General features: G+C 41.3%; 1 protein-coding gene across 6 annotated transcripts in view; it reads right to left on the bottom strand.

Moving 5' to 3' along the window:
• The window catches only part of SCN8A (sodium voltage-gated channel alpha subunit 8), a 218,864-nt gene extending 203,972 nt beyond the window's left edge, over positions 1-14,892 (bottom strand). For 3 of the 6 annotated variants that reach the window (XM_055095642.2, XM_055095638.2, XM_055095639.2), the window contains exon 1: positions 14,041-14,241. The gene's annotated coding sequence lies outside the window, so the exon portion shown is untranslated. Of the gene's footprint in view, positions 1-14,040; positions 14,243-14,400; positions 14,556-14,726 lie in introns of those variants that run through there. The other 3 variants (XM_055095641.2, XM_055095640.1, XM_055095643.2) reach the window with 3 other exon arrangements.
• Between the last annotated feature and the right edge of the window lie 825 nt (positions 14,893-15,717).

Genomic DNA, 15,717 nt, shown 5'->3' on the forward strand with positions numbered 1-15,717 from the left:
TGCAATGACCTAGATGAGATTGGAGACTATTATTCTAAGTGAAGTAACTCAGGAATGGAAAACCAAACATCATGTGTTCTCACTGATATGTGGGAGCTAAGCTATGAGGATGAAAAGGCCTAAGAATGATACAGTGGACTCTGGGGAAGAAGGCAGGGGATAAAAGACTACAAATATGGTGCAGTGTGTACTGCTCAGGTGATGGGTACACCAAAATCTCACATATCACCACTAAAGAACTTACTGATGTAACCAAATACCACCTGTACCCCAATAACTTATGGGGAAAGAAAAGAAAGCTATGACAATAGAATAGCTAAATTAGGAACATGAAAAACTCATATTTAAAACTCTGAGTACATATGGAAATGAAGAGGGGAACAACAGACACCTGGGCCTACTTGAGGGTGGACGTTAGGAAGAGGGTGAGGAACAAAAAAACACCGATCAGGTACTATGCTTATAACCTGGGTGACAAAATAATCTGTATGCTAAACCCCAGTGATACGTAATCTATCCATACGACAAACCTGCACATGTACCCCCAAACCTAAAATAAAAGCTAAAAAAAAAAAACACTGGAGCCTGGTACAGTGGCTCATGCCTGTAATCCCAGCACTTTGGGAGGCCAAGGCAGCGGATCACCTGAGATCGGGAGTTTGAGACCAGCCTGACCAACATGGAGAAACCCCATCTCTACTAAAAAAGAAAAATACAAAATTAGCCAGGTGTGGTGGCGCATGCCTGTAATCCCAGCTACTTGTGAGGCTGAGGCAGGAGAATTGCTTGAACCTGGGAGGCGGAGGTTGCGGTGAGCTGAGATCGTGACATGCACTCCAGCCTGGGCAACAAGAGCGAAACTCCATCTCTAAAGAAAACCAAACAAAACGAAACAAAAACCCATTAAAAAAACAAAAAACAAACAAACAAACAAACAAAAAAACCTGGGAAAAAAAGAGACCATGTGGTATTGAGGAAGGGGCAGACACACATACAGATTGATGGAACAGAAGAGAGAGCCCAGAAATAAACCCACATAAATACAGGCAACTGACTTTTGACAAAAGTCCAAAATCAATTCAGAAGAAAGACAGTCTTTTGAACAACAATGGTGCTCAAACAGTTAACTGCACATCTATTAGCAAAAAAATAAAAATAAACCTAGGCCTAAATCTCATATCTAATACACAGATTAACTTGAATGGATCACAGATCTAAAGGTAAAATGTAAAACTACACAAAATTTTTAACAGAAAACCAAGAACATCTTGAATTTGACAAAGAGTTCTTATATATGACATCAAAAACGTGACCCATAAATGAAAAAAATTGACAAATTGGACTAAATCAAAATTTAAAACTTTAGCTCTATAAAAACACTATTAAGAAAAGCTAAGCTAAAGAGTGGGAGAAAATATGCCCATGTAAGTTATCTGATAAAAGATTTATATCTCAAAAACAACATTTTTAAAAACAAAAATCTCAAAACTCATAGTAAGAATACAAACAATCCAATTTTTTTTAATGGGCAAAACATTTCAACAGACACTTCACAAAGATACACAGAGAGCACATGAAAAGATATTAGACATCATTAGCCATTACAGAAATGCAAACTGAAATCACAATGAGATACCACTACACACCTATTAGAATGGCTAAGATTAAAAAAAAAAAAATTTAAACCTGACAATTCCAAGTGCCAATGAGGATACAGAGCACCTGAACTCGCATATGCTGCTGAACTCTCATACACTGCTGTTGGGAATGCGAAATGGTACAACCACTCTGAAAAACAGTTGTTAGTTGCTTATAAAGGTAAACATACACTTACTATATTACCCAGCAATCCTACTCTTAGGGATCAGCTTTGAGAAATATGAAGGTAGGGTCACACAAAAACCTGTACATGAATGTTTGCAGAAGTACTATTCATAATCACCAGAAACTGGACATATTCCAAATGTTCTTCAACAGATGAACAGGTTGACAAACTGTTATATACAATGTTATATGCATTGGAACAGTTACATACAATACTACTCAGCAATAAAAAAGAACAATTGAAAAATACAACAACATGGTTAAATCTCCAAAGTATTATGCTCAGCAAAAGATGTCAGTCTCAAAGGGTTATATAGTGTAGTATGATTCTACTTTTATGACATTCTGGAAAAGGTAACACCACAGGAATGGAGAACCAATCAGGTTTCCAGGGGCTGGGGATTAGGGAAAGTTTGACTGCAAAGGAACAGCAGGAGGGAGCATTTTGGGGTAATGGAACTGTTCTGTATCCTGATTGTGGCACGGTTACATGAACCTATACATGTGTAAAAATTCAGAGCTGTACACCAAGATTTGTTTCAATTTTACTGTTTGTAAAATTTTAAAAATAAGAAAAAATAAAACAAAAGCTGTTTAAAATGTTAAAAGGGAAAAATGAAATACTATCTTGGGTAGATTAAGAAGAAAAAAAGGAAAATAATATTTGCCATTCATGAGCTAGAACTTCAAAATCTTTTCAAATATTAGTTTTATTGAGCTTATTCTTGTGAAGAAAGTAGTGGTTTATTTGGCTGTAGTACTCTAATAGGAATAGGTTTCCCACTAGGAAAGAGTACCCTGCTCGTCCCAGGGGCACTGTGTATTGGCCCAACGCCACACTAGAAAGCAGGGTTTCTGGTCCCTATATTTTGGCCATAAAAACACCACATACCCTCTTGTCCAAAATCTGGACTAGCATCCATACTCTATTTTTTGTTTTATATTGATTGGTTGATTGATTGATTGTGGTAAAATATACATAAAATTTGCCATCTTAACCATTTTTTAAGTATACAAGTATGTAACATTAAGTACATGCATTGTGGTACAACCATTATCACTACAAATCTCCAGAACAATCTCATTTTCTCAAGCTGAAACTCTGTACTCCTTAACCAGTAGCTCTCCATTACCCGTTTCTCACAACCCTTGATAGCCACTGTTCTACTTTCTGTCTGTGAATTTAACTATTCTAGGTAACTCACATAAGTGGAATTATACAATGTTTGGCCTTCTGTGTTACAAACTTTCTCAAATTTTTACCTTTGCTTTATTTTTAATTGACACATAATAACTATACATATTTATGGGGTACATAGTGATGTTTCAATTCATATATAGTGATCAGATCAGGGTAATTTGCATATCCATAATCTCAAACATTTATCATTCCTGTGTTGAGCACCAATACTCTGAACTCTACAGATCCACACTGGATTTTTCTTAATACTACCAAAGTCAGCATTCAATTCCCACAAATAACAGTTCTTTCTAGGTTCTAGGATTAAACTGTGGAAGGAAAAAACAAAAAAACTGGAAAGGCCTGACAACTCAACATCCATATAAACAGAAGCAATGCCTATAAGGAGCTAATGGTTCTAGAATCCTGGCTAGAAAAAAAACATACACACTCCTTCCTCTCTGGGAATGAGTTTTTTTCTTGAGATTTTGCAACAGATTGCATTGAGTATTAAACGCATTGCTCTTAAAAAAAAAAAAAAAAAAAAAACCCTTTCTCTGAGCACCACCCTTGGCAAAGGTAGGGCTCCAGGGTAGAGCCCAAGTGGGGCATGTAAGTGACATCCCCATTTGACTGCTGAGCCTCACCACTGGAACCAGCAAGGCAGCCTGTGGAGAAGTGCGAGGTGAAAGACAAGGCAACTGGCTAGGAACAAAGCACATCAGCCCCCAAGGGTCAGACTTTAATTTTAATCTAATTAAAATTAAAATGGAAAACATATCTAATTAATAGCAAATCTTTGATATCCACTCATAACACAAAGATGAATTTATTTTCTTTGACCTATAAAGCTTTTGAGCAATTTCTAATGCCAGAAGTCTACCTTAAGATCCCAAAATAAGTCTTACCCCTTGGGCACTTATGGGTGAAGTTTCCTGCATGAGTCAGGAAAAAAAAAACAAAAAGGCCTTGTTAGGTAAGTGAAACATTCATATGATCACTGTACTTTGTTTCCCTACTACACTTCTTAATCATTCAGTCTGTGCACTCAGTAAAACCCTTCTTGGGTTTTACACAACCCTCTCCTGCATTTCTAGAGACAAGGAAGAAGAAGTACTACAAACAAAAAGATGGTTAAGAAATAAGAAAAATCTATAGATCTACTAAAATATTACTTGCATGAGAACATCCAGATTAATAAAACAGATTGCCATCATTCAGTTAAGTGGTGTTTATGGACTTTCCTCATCCCAGGCTACCTTAAGAATGCCTTTCCAAGAGACTATTGTATAACAGTTCTTAATTACTGTTACTTTGAGCATTCAAACTAGGAGAAAGGTATGCACTTATAATGGGATTGCACAGAGAATCTCCTAATAGAATTACTGTAAGGGTAATTTGGGTAATACCCTAAATAGAGTGCTAAATCTATTAACATCTTGTACATGAACTGTGCCTCCTCTACTGGTTCCACAGCAAACCATGAGGACTTCTGCCAAATGTCTGAGTGCAAACTGTGGTAAATGTAATGGAATCTGCAAGAACTCAGTAACTTTCGTGGTGAGAAGAAATATAATTTTAACAAATTAAATGAGATTTTAAAATTGCATTAAATTTCTGATTTTTTTTCTCTTGGTGTATTCTATTATTTTGATGTCCATGTTCTGATAATCCAGTAACCCTTTATTTTTTCTCATTCAATGATCATTTCTGACGAGAAAGGGCAGTAGCAGAACCCAAGCTCCCTGAGTTCTGCCTTTGCTCTAAGTTACCACTGTATACTCAAGTTGTACGTTAGGGCCCTCTGGCCACCGTCTTGTACCCCACCTATACCAAGAAGATCATGCAAGTCAAGTCTGACATTTTTCATACACAGCCTAAGATTCAGTACCTGAAACAGAAAGCAACATCACTGGCTGATAAGGCCTTTTCATTCCCTCTGCTTTCACCTACTAAAATCCTTTCAGTTACTACCTTTAACTCAGCCTGCAATTTCAAATAGTATGGCTGTCATGAAGCACATGGAATATAAACAAACGATCAAAAAATCAAATATACTGAGTTTCGGTAAGGACAAAAGAGTCATTTACCAAGTCTATAAAAAGGTATAGAATTCTTGTTCCTTTATCCTCCAAACTGAAGGTGAGTTGAGAATGCCAACGAAAATGACAAGTTAAGTGTCTATGAATGGATAGAATGTAAAACTCCAAAACAAGGGTAGAGACCCACAAACGAAGATTAAATAATCTTTATCAGTGAGAGCTTAGATAATAAAGTTCAGAAGATTCAAGTTTTCCTACAAGAAATAACATTAAAAGCTCAAGAAAACCCTCTGCAGAGAAACAATTAGAAAATTAGAAATAAAGACAGCTTGTTAACCAAAATGCTATGGACCAGACTACCATGTATTACAGAACATACTTCCCCAGATTTTCAAAATAGGAGACTCTCTATCTCTAATCTTTAAAACAGTAAAATAATCTTTATTCCCTCTCCCTTTTCTCCCATGTAAAGTCATTCACTGAGTTCTACTGAGTCTTCCTATAAACTATTTCTAACATTAGAAAAATGTTAAACACACACATTTATGTAACACACATATACAAAGTTATATTTACTTTCCTTCCTTCCCATCCTTATCACTACTACACTACTCCAACCCTTCATCACTACACAGCCAGGACAAATCAAAGAGCCAACTAAGTGGATGTCCATTCCTTGCTCTATTCCATCCAATTAGACACTGCTGCCCAATATTCCTAAAACACTACAGTATAGCTTTGATCATCTGTCATTCTATACTCTCTAAATTCTACATTCTCCATGTCATGAATGAAACTTCAGAAAGTCCTTAATATTTGGCTAACTCTATCCTATCTTTGCAGGCTTATCTGCCACAAGGAGATTCTCACTGCTCCCCCAAAACACTTTGTACATTCTTGCCTTCTCACTTTGGCTCACACTGTTCTACCCAACCATTCTGTAAAGCCCAGCTCAAATCATGCTTCTTCCATCAACCTGTCTCTAATCATACCAACTTGAAATGCTCTCTCTTTCCTAAAAAATCAATTTATTAACTATACCATTTAGCAATAAATCCTTTCCAACTTTTTAATCATCAACCATTATGAAAATCTTTTCTTATTTAACATTTTGTGTTTATGACTTATTTCACAAAATAAATAAGCTCCTAGAACATAAGGTCTATCTTTTATATATCCCATAGTTGCTACTCGCTAAATATTTGCTGACTGATGTGGTCAAGCAGGCGATTTAGAATTCACTCATAGACAGCAATGAACCAATAGTTCTCAAGGCTATGTCTCCCCTTGCACTTTTATTTTTAACAGGTAATTCTATAAGGAAAACCCTAAAAGCAATGTAGGTTAGTAGGAAAGGCTGCTTCAGCCTAAACTAACTTGCACATTAAATAAGCCAAGAAATGAGAATATAAATTTTACTAAGAAAAATAAAACAGAGGGATTATGTATTTCTTAAGGAAAAGGGGTAATTAACTGATCTAAGATGATCTAGAATGAGAATCCAAATCCCCAAATTATTTTAAGTCTTCCTTAAAAGACAATGGAAGTAACTGTGTGAGGAGCAGGGGGAGACAATATGTATATGTGCATGTATGTATGCAGGAAGCATTACAAGAGAAATTAGTAACAGTAATTGCTATTATGGAGTGCATACTGCATGACTGGGAGACAGTAAAAGAAGACTTAACTTCGAACTTTTTGATTTTTGAATTTTGTGCCTCTGTTAAATATTCAAACAAACATTTCAAGACAATGGAAGAGAAACTGTCAACAGAGCCTTCTGAGAAAATGTCTTTGTACTAAATGACTAAAAATCAAGAGGAAATGAAAGAAACATTTAAGAATATTACTACATTTTTTTCCATAAAGCAAGAAAATATTCTCCAGTTTTCTCAATGCAGAGATCAGATAAAGAAAGCAATTTGCAGCAAAGTTCTAGCAGAGCTAAGAATAAAATAAAACTAAACAACAACAACAAAAACCACCTTCCCAAGGTTCTGTGCCCTGTCCAGCAGATGAGGATCTGGTTCAGTAATACGGACGTGTACCCAAAGGAATTGTTGGAGGGGAGTGAATACCTACTCTTAAAATATGAGCAGTTCCCCACGTTCACATCCAAATCCCCTTGCCCATTTTCACTCTGTCATTCACCTTCTTTTGCTTTCTCCCTATGATGATTCATCACACTCCAAACACTTTCTTCCCTCCCTATCACAATACTCATCTTAAAAAATGACTAATTATCTTCAAGACATCTTTCCTACAAACAAGGCATTATGCCTCTTTAGAGTATTCACCAAATCATAGGAAATCCAATTGAGAAATCTGTAGCAAATGTGATTTCTGAGTATTCTGACCTCTGAGAATGCCCTATCAGTCTCATTTGCAACCTGCTTGATTTTTTTCCTGCAATTTAATAATGCATTAATTTTTTTCATTTAAAAGCATTCAGCTTCCTGCTAAGACAAAAAAAACAGTAGTGAATGTAACACAAAAGCCTGTTGCATTATCCTTAATTGAGGAATTAATCCTGAAACAAGGAGCTAAATATATAATAAATTAAGCCCTACTTGTTTACAGGGTTGTTGCTCACTAAAATGAAAGAAAAATGCTATTTACACCAGCTTGCAGTGGACATTAAACTTGTAGAGGCTCAGCCTTCAACTGTCTATACTATTAAAATAAGGAGAGAAGAACAGATTAAATATGAGGTGTTTTTTCATTGACAAAGTAGTTGCCATCTCTTCCTTTATCAATCATTATCTAAAAAGTAAAAGTAACATTTTAATTTTGACTTTTTCTCCCTTCCCAAGTTCACGCTGGTAGAAATGATAATGATCAGTTAAGTGCTCATAATGGAGGAAAAAGGAGAAAAATAAATAACTGTATAATTCACAAGCTTGATGATCCATCCCTGGATAAGTAAGCATCCACCATTTCTCTAGCATTCTTACTCCCCAGGAACCCCCAAAAATTTATAGCACAAAAAACTACACTAATCAGCTGAATATGAAAGGAGCCTGTGAATGTGCCTTTTGAGGGAATTCAGTGCTTTCCACTTCCAGATCCTGGGACACGCCCAGTGAATACAGGATGCCTACCATCAATAGTGAATATAAAGTGATCCAAATCTCTCCATCGCCTATTTTAGTCAACCCACCCCCATTAACTCCTTCCAGGATCAAGAGAGCTTCAGCACCAAACTAAAAGTACCTCTTAGACCCTCAGGCTTCTGGCTTTTATTTCATTCTATTCTCCTCAGTATGACACATCTCCATACACCCAAGGAAAATCTTAACTATTATCCTCTCCAACCTTTGTACCACTTCTAGCCCAAAGTCCTCCCAGAACTTCTTTGGCCCCAACTTGCTGCCCGTACCCATCACCAATCCCCAGCATATTCTGTTCTCTGAGTCTCACACCAGTTTCAGCCTTGCATAAGCAAAGAAGTCCAGGTAACAACGGTCATAATTCCCTACAGTCCTGGTTACAACCTAGGTTGGCAATGGGAGAGCTTTCATGAATAGCCAAGTATATGTGTTTACATGCAAGAGACATGGAGAAAGATAAGCAGACACCAAGATATGACCTTTTTAAAAGTAGCTAGGATAGCCGCAGAAGGAACACAGTGTGTTACTTTGGTGCCTCCTGTTTTCATCCATATTCTACTTATTGATACATCCTCTGTTAATTTCCCCTCATCCTTCCTGCTTCCAAAATGCTTTCCTTCAAAGGCACTTTTGCCCTCCCTCTGTCTATCCCAGAATCTTTCATTATACCCACTCACTAAGATATGTTTAGCTACCTAAGCTAATAATATCTTAAAATAAAACCAAAATTGTTCACATTACTTGGTTATATGAACATCAGAATATAACACCATTTAACAGAAAGAAGTCATTAAACATGAGTCGACCAACCTAGGTACCAGTCTCCACTACACCAGTTAGATAGTCCTTAGCTTGGACAACTTCCTTCATTAAGCTCTTCGATACTCAGTTTCTTCAGCTATAAAGTGGGTAGGATATTTGCTTTACCTCCTTCTCAATCGACTGATAGAAGGATTTTGAAAGTTTTTATAAATAGACAAACACAGAGTAACATTTACCAAAGGTGGCAGGTCACCTATGAGACCCATTCAAATAAAGCAGTTCAAAGACTATACAGTGGGGAAACCTAAAATGGTGCTGAAGACAAAACCAACTCCAAACATGTATAATCACTTACCACAGTGTAAAAATCCAGCTCAAGTCAGCATAAAGGCAGGCCTCAGCCTTTGAGTCCATTTCACCTTCAGATCCCAGGCTACAGCTAAAAACAGCCCAGCTGGAGAGTGCCAAAGCATTCCTTTTGGGTAAAGAGTCCTATTCTAGTGTAGTTTGGGAATGGACAAGGCAAGAGGTACTTTGGTAACCACATTTGCACTGTGTTGGTGGAAGCCAGCAGAGCAATTGCACAGTAAAACTTTTCTTAGCAATGTCCATCCAAGTTAGGGTACCTATGGGTTCCATCCTCTATGCCAGACTGAAGATAAAGCATCCGTCTGCTTTTCAGACTACTGAAATTCAATACAGTACATATATACTATGTCAAATACATATATAAATACACATTAAGCTGCTAAATCCCTAGAGGAAAGGGGGCTAATATATATTAAGCACTATGTGTCAGAAACCATAAGGAAACAGAGATTTCATTTAATCCCCACAAATACCCTGCAACGTAGGTATTATTATTCCCACTTTTATAGATAGGAACACTGAAGCTCCAATAGATTAAATAACTTGCCCAAGGTCACAAAGCTAATACATAGCAGAGTCGGGATTTGAATCTAGTTTTGTCTGATTCCAAAGCCCATACTGCTTCTGACATTTTCTTCTCAATAGTGTAACTATAGCAACCTTCTTGGGTTTTCATTTCACCTTAATCTCTAACTTAGTACTTAAATATGTGTCCTGGCTGTGTCTCCATAACTTCACAAACGGATAATTTTTCCAGAAACCTTCTCCTTTGTCTTTTGACTGCATTTACTTCCCATTCTTGCACAAACTATTCTTTTTCAGGTTAAATCACTGGGCTGGCCCTAACAGACTGCCATACATTTCCGCAATTAATAAACTTACAGGGTAAGAGTTCTGTTTCCTTCGACACCTTAATAGCCACAGTTTTTGAGCACGGTATTATTTTTTAAGCTGGTGCTCGCCAGCTTAGAGAGGCATTGTACTAGTGTTCAGTTCAGTGCCTTATATATAGTAGGTGCAGAGTGAGACTATTTGTTGATTCATTGATTAAGAAAAGGTTTATTGATTCCTCAGTTAATGTGCTAAATATAAACAAAGAGACTTTACGAGTGAAGTCCAATTCTATGAGTGAATTCTTTCACATTAAAGTTTTTTTTGGAACATTTCTAAAGGATTAAGAAAAAGGTAAATTGAGATACAACAATCTGTTTAAGTCCCTAAATGCCTAGCAAGTGAACTATAAAATTAAGAGCTTAAAGAGCTCAGTTTTAAAATACTATCATTCTGGATAACTTTACAAGCGCTTCTTTCCCTCTCTATGGGAAAAAAAAGACTGGAAAAACATAATAAAACACAGATAATTGTTTTGCTTATGGTAGAAGCAAAGATGGTAAGGATGGTAAAACTAGGATGACTTTTTCCCTGTTTTTACATATATTAAAACTTTTCTGCAATAAGTATGTATTTTTATAATTATGGTAACTGATCTCACTCTGGATATACTTTGGATTTTTGACACTTTCTATATAGTATAGCTTTAGTGTCCTTAGATATAATCCATAGGAATTGAATATTCATTAATTCAAGCATGTGCCTTCTAGAACAATTTGTTACATAATACCAGCACATTAAAGATAATTATTTTTCTTTCCATTCACAGAATGTTTTTCTTGCTTTAGGTGGACATGTCTCTATTTTTGCATTCTTTTCAAGTAAGTGCAAGTTTCTTGTATGTTCTCTACAGAAAAATGGTTCTCGATCTTTTCTTGGAAACAAGCACAAGAATGGCATTTACCCCTGATATAGCCCCAATTTATATGTCTTTCAACTTTATGTATATTACCTTTTCAATAAGATTAAAATACTTTGATCACAGTGGAATCCAAATGGAATGAGCTACGTTATGTGGCAGTAAGTTCCCTACCAACGGATGTATTCAAAGCAAAGATCTCCCATAAAGGAGATTCCTGTATTGGGTGGGAGGTGGTACCATGTGAATTTTATGGCCTCCTTCCTATTTTATGATTTTAAAATAGTTTTTTGGACAAATCGACTTTAGTAATACTGACCTCTGCTGTGTCAAGTGCCTTTCCCAGTTCACTATTCAAATCAACCCACAGAAGACGCTTTTCTGATCCAGTTTAATTTAGCCAGCTATCGGATTACTTCTTGTGGAGACCAAGAATATTAACAGTTGCTTGCTATTTGAAATGACTGAAGTGTGCTGAAATAATGCAGTCAGCAAAATGTCACTTATGGCTTACATATGGATCTGTTGCAGCCTGTAAAACATTGTCTCCATGAGGGACAGCCAAAATGAAGAGTTATGTGGGAGTAATAAAATATGATAACTAGGCCTCAACCTCAAGTACAAACCCAGCTGCGCATGTACATACACATCCACGAGAAAGCCTGCTGATAATAAAAAGCAAAAAAAAACTCAATCATGTCCAGCGTGTGTGCACTTCGCCGCAGAACTGGTCGGGGAACTGTCCTTTCAGCACCACAGCAAGAAACCTGAGTACAAGCCTAAACACAGGCAACCCAAAGCTGGACCAGGAGAAAAATTTGTTAAGGGTCCTACAAGGAAAGCAACAGCAACCGTATGGTTGTTTTTAAGGATGCTGTATTCCACTTGATTATCCTTTATTAATTTAAAACAAAATCCTCCAAAGATTTTGATAAAAGTTAACAAAACCCCAAATGAAAACCAAAGCTGCTCAAACTGAAGCCAAGAAACCAATAACCGATCTGCACCATTATGAACTGCTTTGCAATACCCACCACCAGCTCTACTCAGAAACACATTTACATATACCCTGAATCAGATGTTCAGAGAACACGGAACATGCTTGCAGCCCTCTCCAGGGAGGACCTCAATTTCTAGGACAGGGAATGCGTGCTGAACACCAAAGGATCACTACCCACAACCACCACCTCACCAACCAGCAACCAAATCCTCTTTCAGGGAGAAATGAAGGCCTTATGGGTCATGAGCTCCAAAGAAAAATGCTGCAGTATTTCAAGAACCAGGTTACATGTAATGTGCTATAAAGCTTTCAGCATTTTAAGTCTGATTCCCCCAAGATTCCTACCAGGATGGTACCGTGTGGTAATGTTATCCAGCCATTTGCATCACAAATCAAAAAAAAAAATTTTTTTGAGAAAAGAATAAAAGCACAACATCCCCCCCCCTCCACATCTTCTAATGCACGTGGAGAAAAGAGAAGTGCAGAGGGATTTTGAGACAGTGAAAAACCTACCACACCCGAAATCTCCATTGGAAAGCTAAAACATCCCCCAGCCCTAACACACTGCTACCTCTCTCTAAAGGCTCTCCAGGTTCAAACTTGAGAAAACAGTTATAAAAAGCACTCTCCCCCTTTACCCCCATGGCCCCCACCCACACTTCCTGCTTCCATCCCTGACTCTCTGGTGCCCACTGTGCATGCAAAGCAGTTTTCCTTGTGTGGCAGAGCTTGCTCCATGCTAATTATTTCTCCCTCCCCCTGACTTCAGCCAGATGCAATCCAAAGTTTCTTCTACCCTCCCCCCAAACAGATGACATCCATTTATTATGAACGCTGATGCAGAACCTTGGAATCTCCGGACATAAAATGTATTCCCTCATGCTTCAAAAACTGCAGTGTAAGTGAGGAAGAGGGCATAGGGTGGAGTAGTCGGATGGAATGCATGGTTTGAAGAATCCTATTTATCGGGCTGAAAAATGGTTCCCATTCCATCCCAACTCGAAGCTGGGGCCCCTGAAAGGGTCTGACAGTCCTGGCTAACCCCTGGAAAGTTAGCCAAGTCTCCACCTGTGGTTGTTGCTGGCAATGGAGGGGATGGAGCTGAGCTCTCAGGAGAAACTGCAGAGGCTTTGCGGTGCCCCAAGGTACCAAGTGAGAACTAGAGAGGAGGGTCCAAGCCCACGGAGCTGGGCAAACAGTCCTGTACCCCAACGCTAACAAGAAGCCAAGGGTGCTGCTGCTGATGGTAAGGTGGGGGAGGGAGAGGAGAGGAACAAGCTCTGCATCGGGTGGCGTAGGGGTGGGGGTGGGGGTGGGATGGGGGAAGGGGATATTCTCAAAGTGATGTGCTTCCAAATGCAGGAATCCTCGCCTGCCGAGGAAGGTCCCGGGAGCCCCCATCACAACTCCAGAGCACCCTGTTGGGAGGGGGACGAACGCATCCGAGTAAAGGACAGAGGGAGTCGGGAGTGCTGGCTGCGGGAAGAACCCAGGAGCCCTTGGCTTCTGCAGTTTTTAGCAGTGTGAAGCCGGCTGAGGGAGAAGGATGCAGTAAGACATGGGGGAGGGGGAAGGCTGAGGGGCTGCTGTAGGAAGATCCCGACAGCGCTGCCCTTCCCAGTGCAAGCCGGCTAGGGGACCCAACTCTGCCCGGCACTGAGGGAGGGATGGAGGGCTGCACCGCGGAAGGGGCACCAAGGACGGGCCGTGTCCCTCACTGTAGCCGAGACGGAGAAAGCAGGGTGTCCGGGGTGGGGACTGGTGGTCCTCAGTTCTCTTAAGAGACCCCCGGTACACACAGAAGAAGGAAGCAAGAGTTCCAAACACCTGTCCAAAACAAGGAGAGCAGAGCCCCAGCTCCACGGCCCCTCGAGCCCCGCCGCGCACTCTGCGGCAAAGCCCCTGACTGGAGATGGGCGAGCCCCGCTCAAGGGTCCCGAGGCGAGAAGGGAAACCCGGAGGGCAGGAAGCAGCGCCAGGGCGGGGGCTCTGGGGCGACTTACGGCAGCGGCGGCGGCGAGGGAGGCAGCTGCGGCCCTAACGCGGGGCCCGGGAGGCGCGGCCGGACTGCAAAGGCGCCGAGGATGCGGCGGGCGGGACTGCGGTGGGCGCCATCTTGGAGCGCTCCCCGCGCCCGCCCCCCGCACCGCCCGAGTCCTTGCATAATTGATGACTCGCGCCCGCCGCGCGCCACCGCGCGCGCGCCCCTACCGCCGGGCCCCCCGCCCGCCTCGCCCCCGCGCCGACCCCTCCGCGCGCGCCCCCTGCCCGGGCCGGCCCCGGCCCGCAAGCGCCGCTGCCACCGCCCCCGCCCCCTCCCTGCGCTTCGCGCCCGCCCGCCCGCGCCCCCGCGGCCCACCTACCCCTGCAGGGCGCGCCCGCTCGCCCGCTCGCCTGCAGCGCGCCGCCCGCCCGCAGGCTCTCAGACTCGCGTCTCCGCGCCGCCGGGAGCGGATCAGGGGCAAGAGGGAACAGGGCGCCGGCAGGGGGCGCCGCGCGGGAGCGCCAGCGAGCGTCCCCGGGCCCGCCTCCACGACGCCCCCGCCGAGCCGCCGGGAGGGGCCGCGGGCTGAGGGCCGGGACCCGCCGCGAGACCCCGGCTGGCTGCTCGCCAGCGCCGGGCGGCGAGACCCGAAAGCTGTCGTGGTGACCCGCGTGCTCTGTGGCCCGCGTCAGTGCCAAGTCTTACCTTTCTCCTGCCCCCCAACAGTGCCGCGCTCAGTGAAGTTTCTGACATCCAAAAGCGCAGGGAACTCAATTTACAGGATCTTGGGCCCACTGAAAAAACGAGAAGTCAATCAGCGGCAGGTGGAGGCTCGTGTTTCAGCCCACAGGGACCTGCTGCCAGGAGCGGGGAGGCGCTGCCTCCCTGACAGCCCCCAGGCCACCTCAGTCTTTCCGATCCTCAGTCTGTCCATCTGTAAAGTAGGCATGAGCATTTCAACCGCTCACTCCACCCTCGCGAGGATCTAGGTAATGAGTGCCAGAGCTCTTGGCACTTTACTGTGCCTCTCCTCTACTTAATATTTTCCTACCACCAATCACAAGAGGGAAAAAGGGTGTAACAACCTCTCCAAACCTCAGTGTTCTCGTCTGTAAAAGGAAACAATCACAGTAGCAACCTTATAAACTTCTTGTTTGTACTAACGGGGAGCATGCACTTCACACATTGCTAACACAGCCAGGCACATGGTATGCTTATCACATAATGTGCCCTCTACAATACATTTAAAATTAGCTTTACTGGGGTATATTTGCGTGTGTTTAGATTGTACAATTTTGACTTATGTGTGCACTCATGAAACCATCACCACCAAGGTAATGAACACACCCATCACCTCCAAAAATTTCTCCGTGTGCTTCTTTGTAATCACTCCCTGCATCGCTCGCCCCCACACACCCTCTCCAGGCAACCACTGATCTTCTTTCTATTACTGTACATTGGTTTGCATTTTCCGGAATTTTAAATAAATGGAATCATACAGTACAAACTCTCTTTTTTGTATGGCTTCTTCCACTCGGCATAATCGTTTTGAGATTATTCAGTCGTTGCCTATCAAGAGTTCTTTTTTACTGCTTAGTAGTATTCTTTATGGGGATACACCACAATGTGTTTATCCAGTCACCTGTTGATGACATTTAGGTTATTTCCAATGTTTGTCCGTTACGAACAAAGCTGT

Source organism: Pan paniscus, chromosome 10 (assembly GCF_029289425.2).
Source record: "Pan paniscus chromosome 10, NHGRI_mPanPan1-v2.0_pri, whole genome shotgun sequence".
Lineage (NCBI taxonomy): Eukaryota > Metazoa > Chordata > Mammalia > Primates > Hominidae > Pan > Pan paniscus.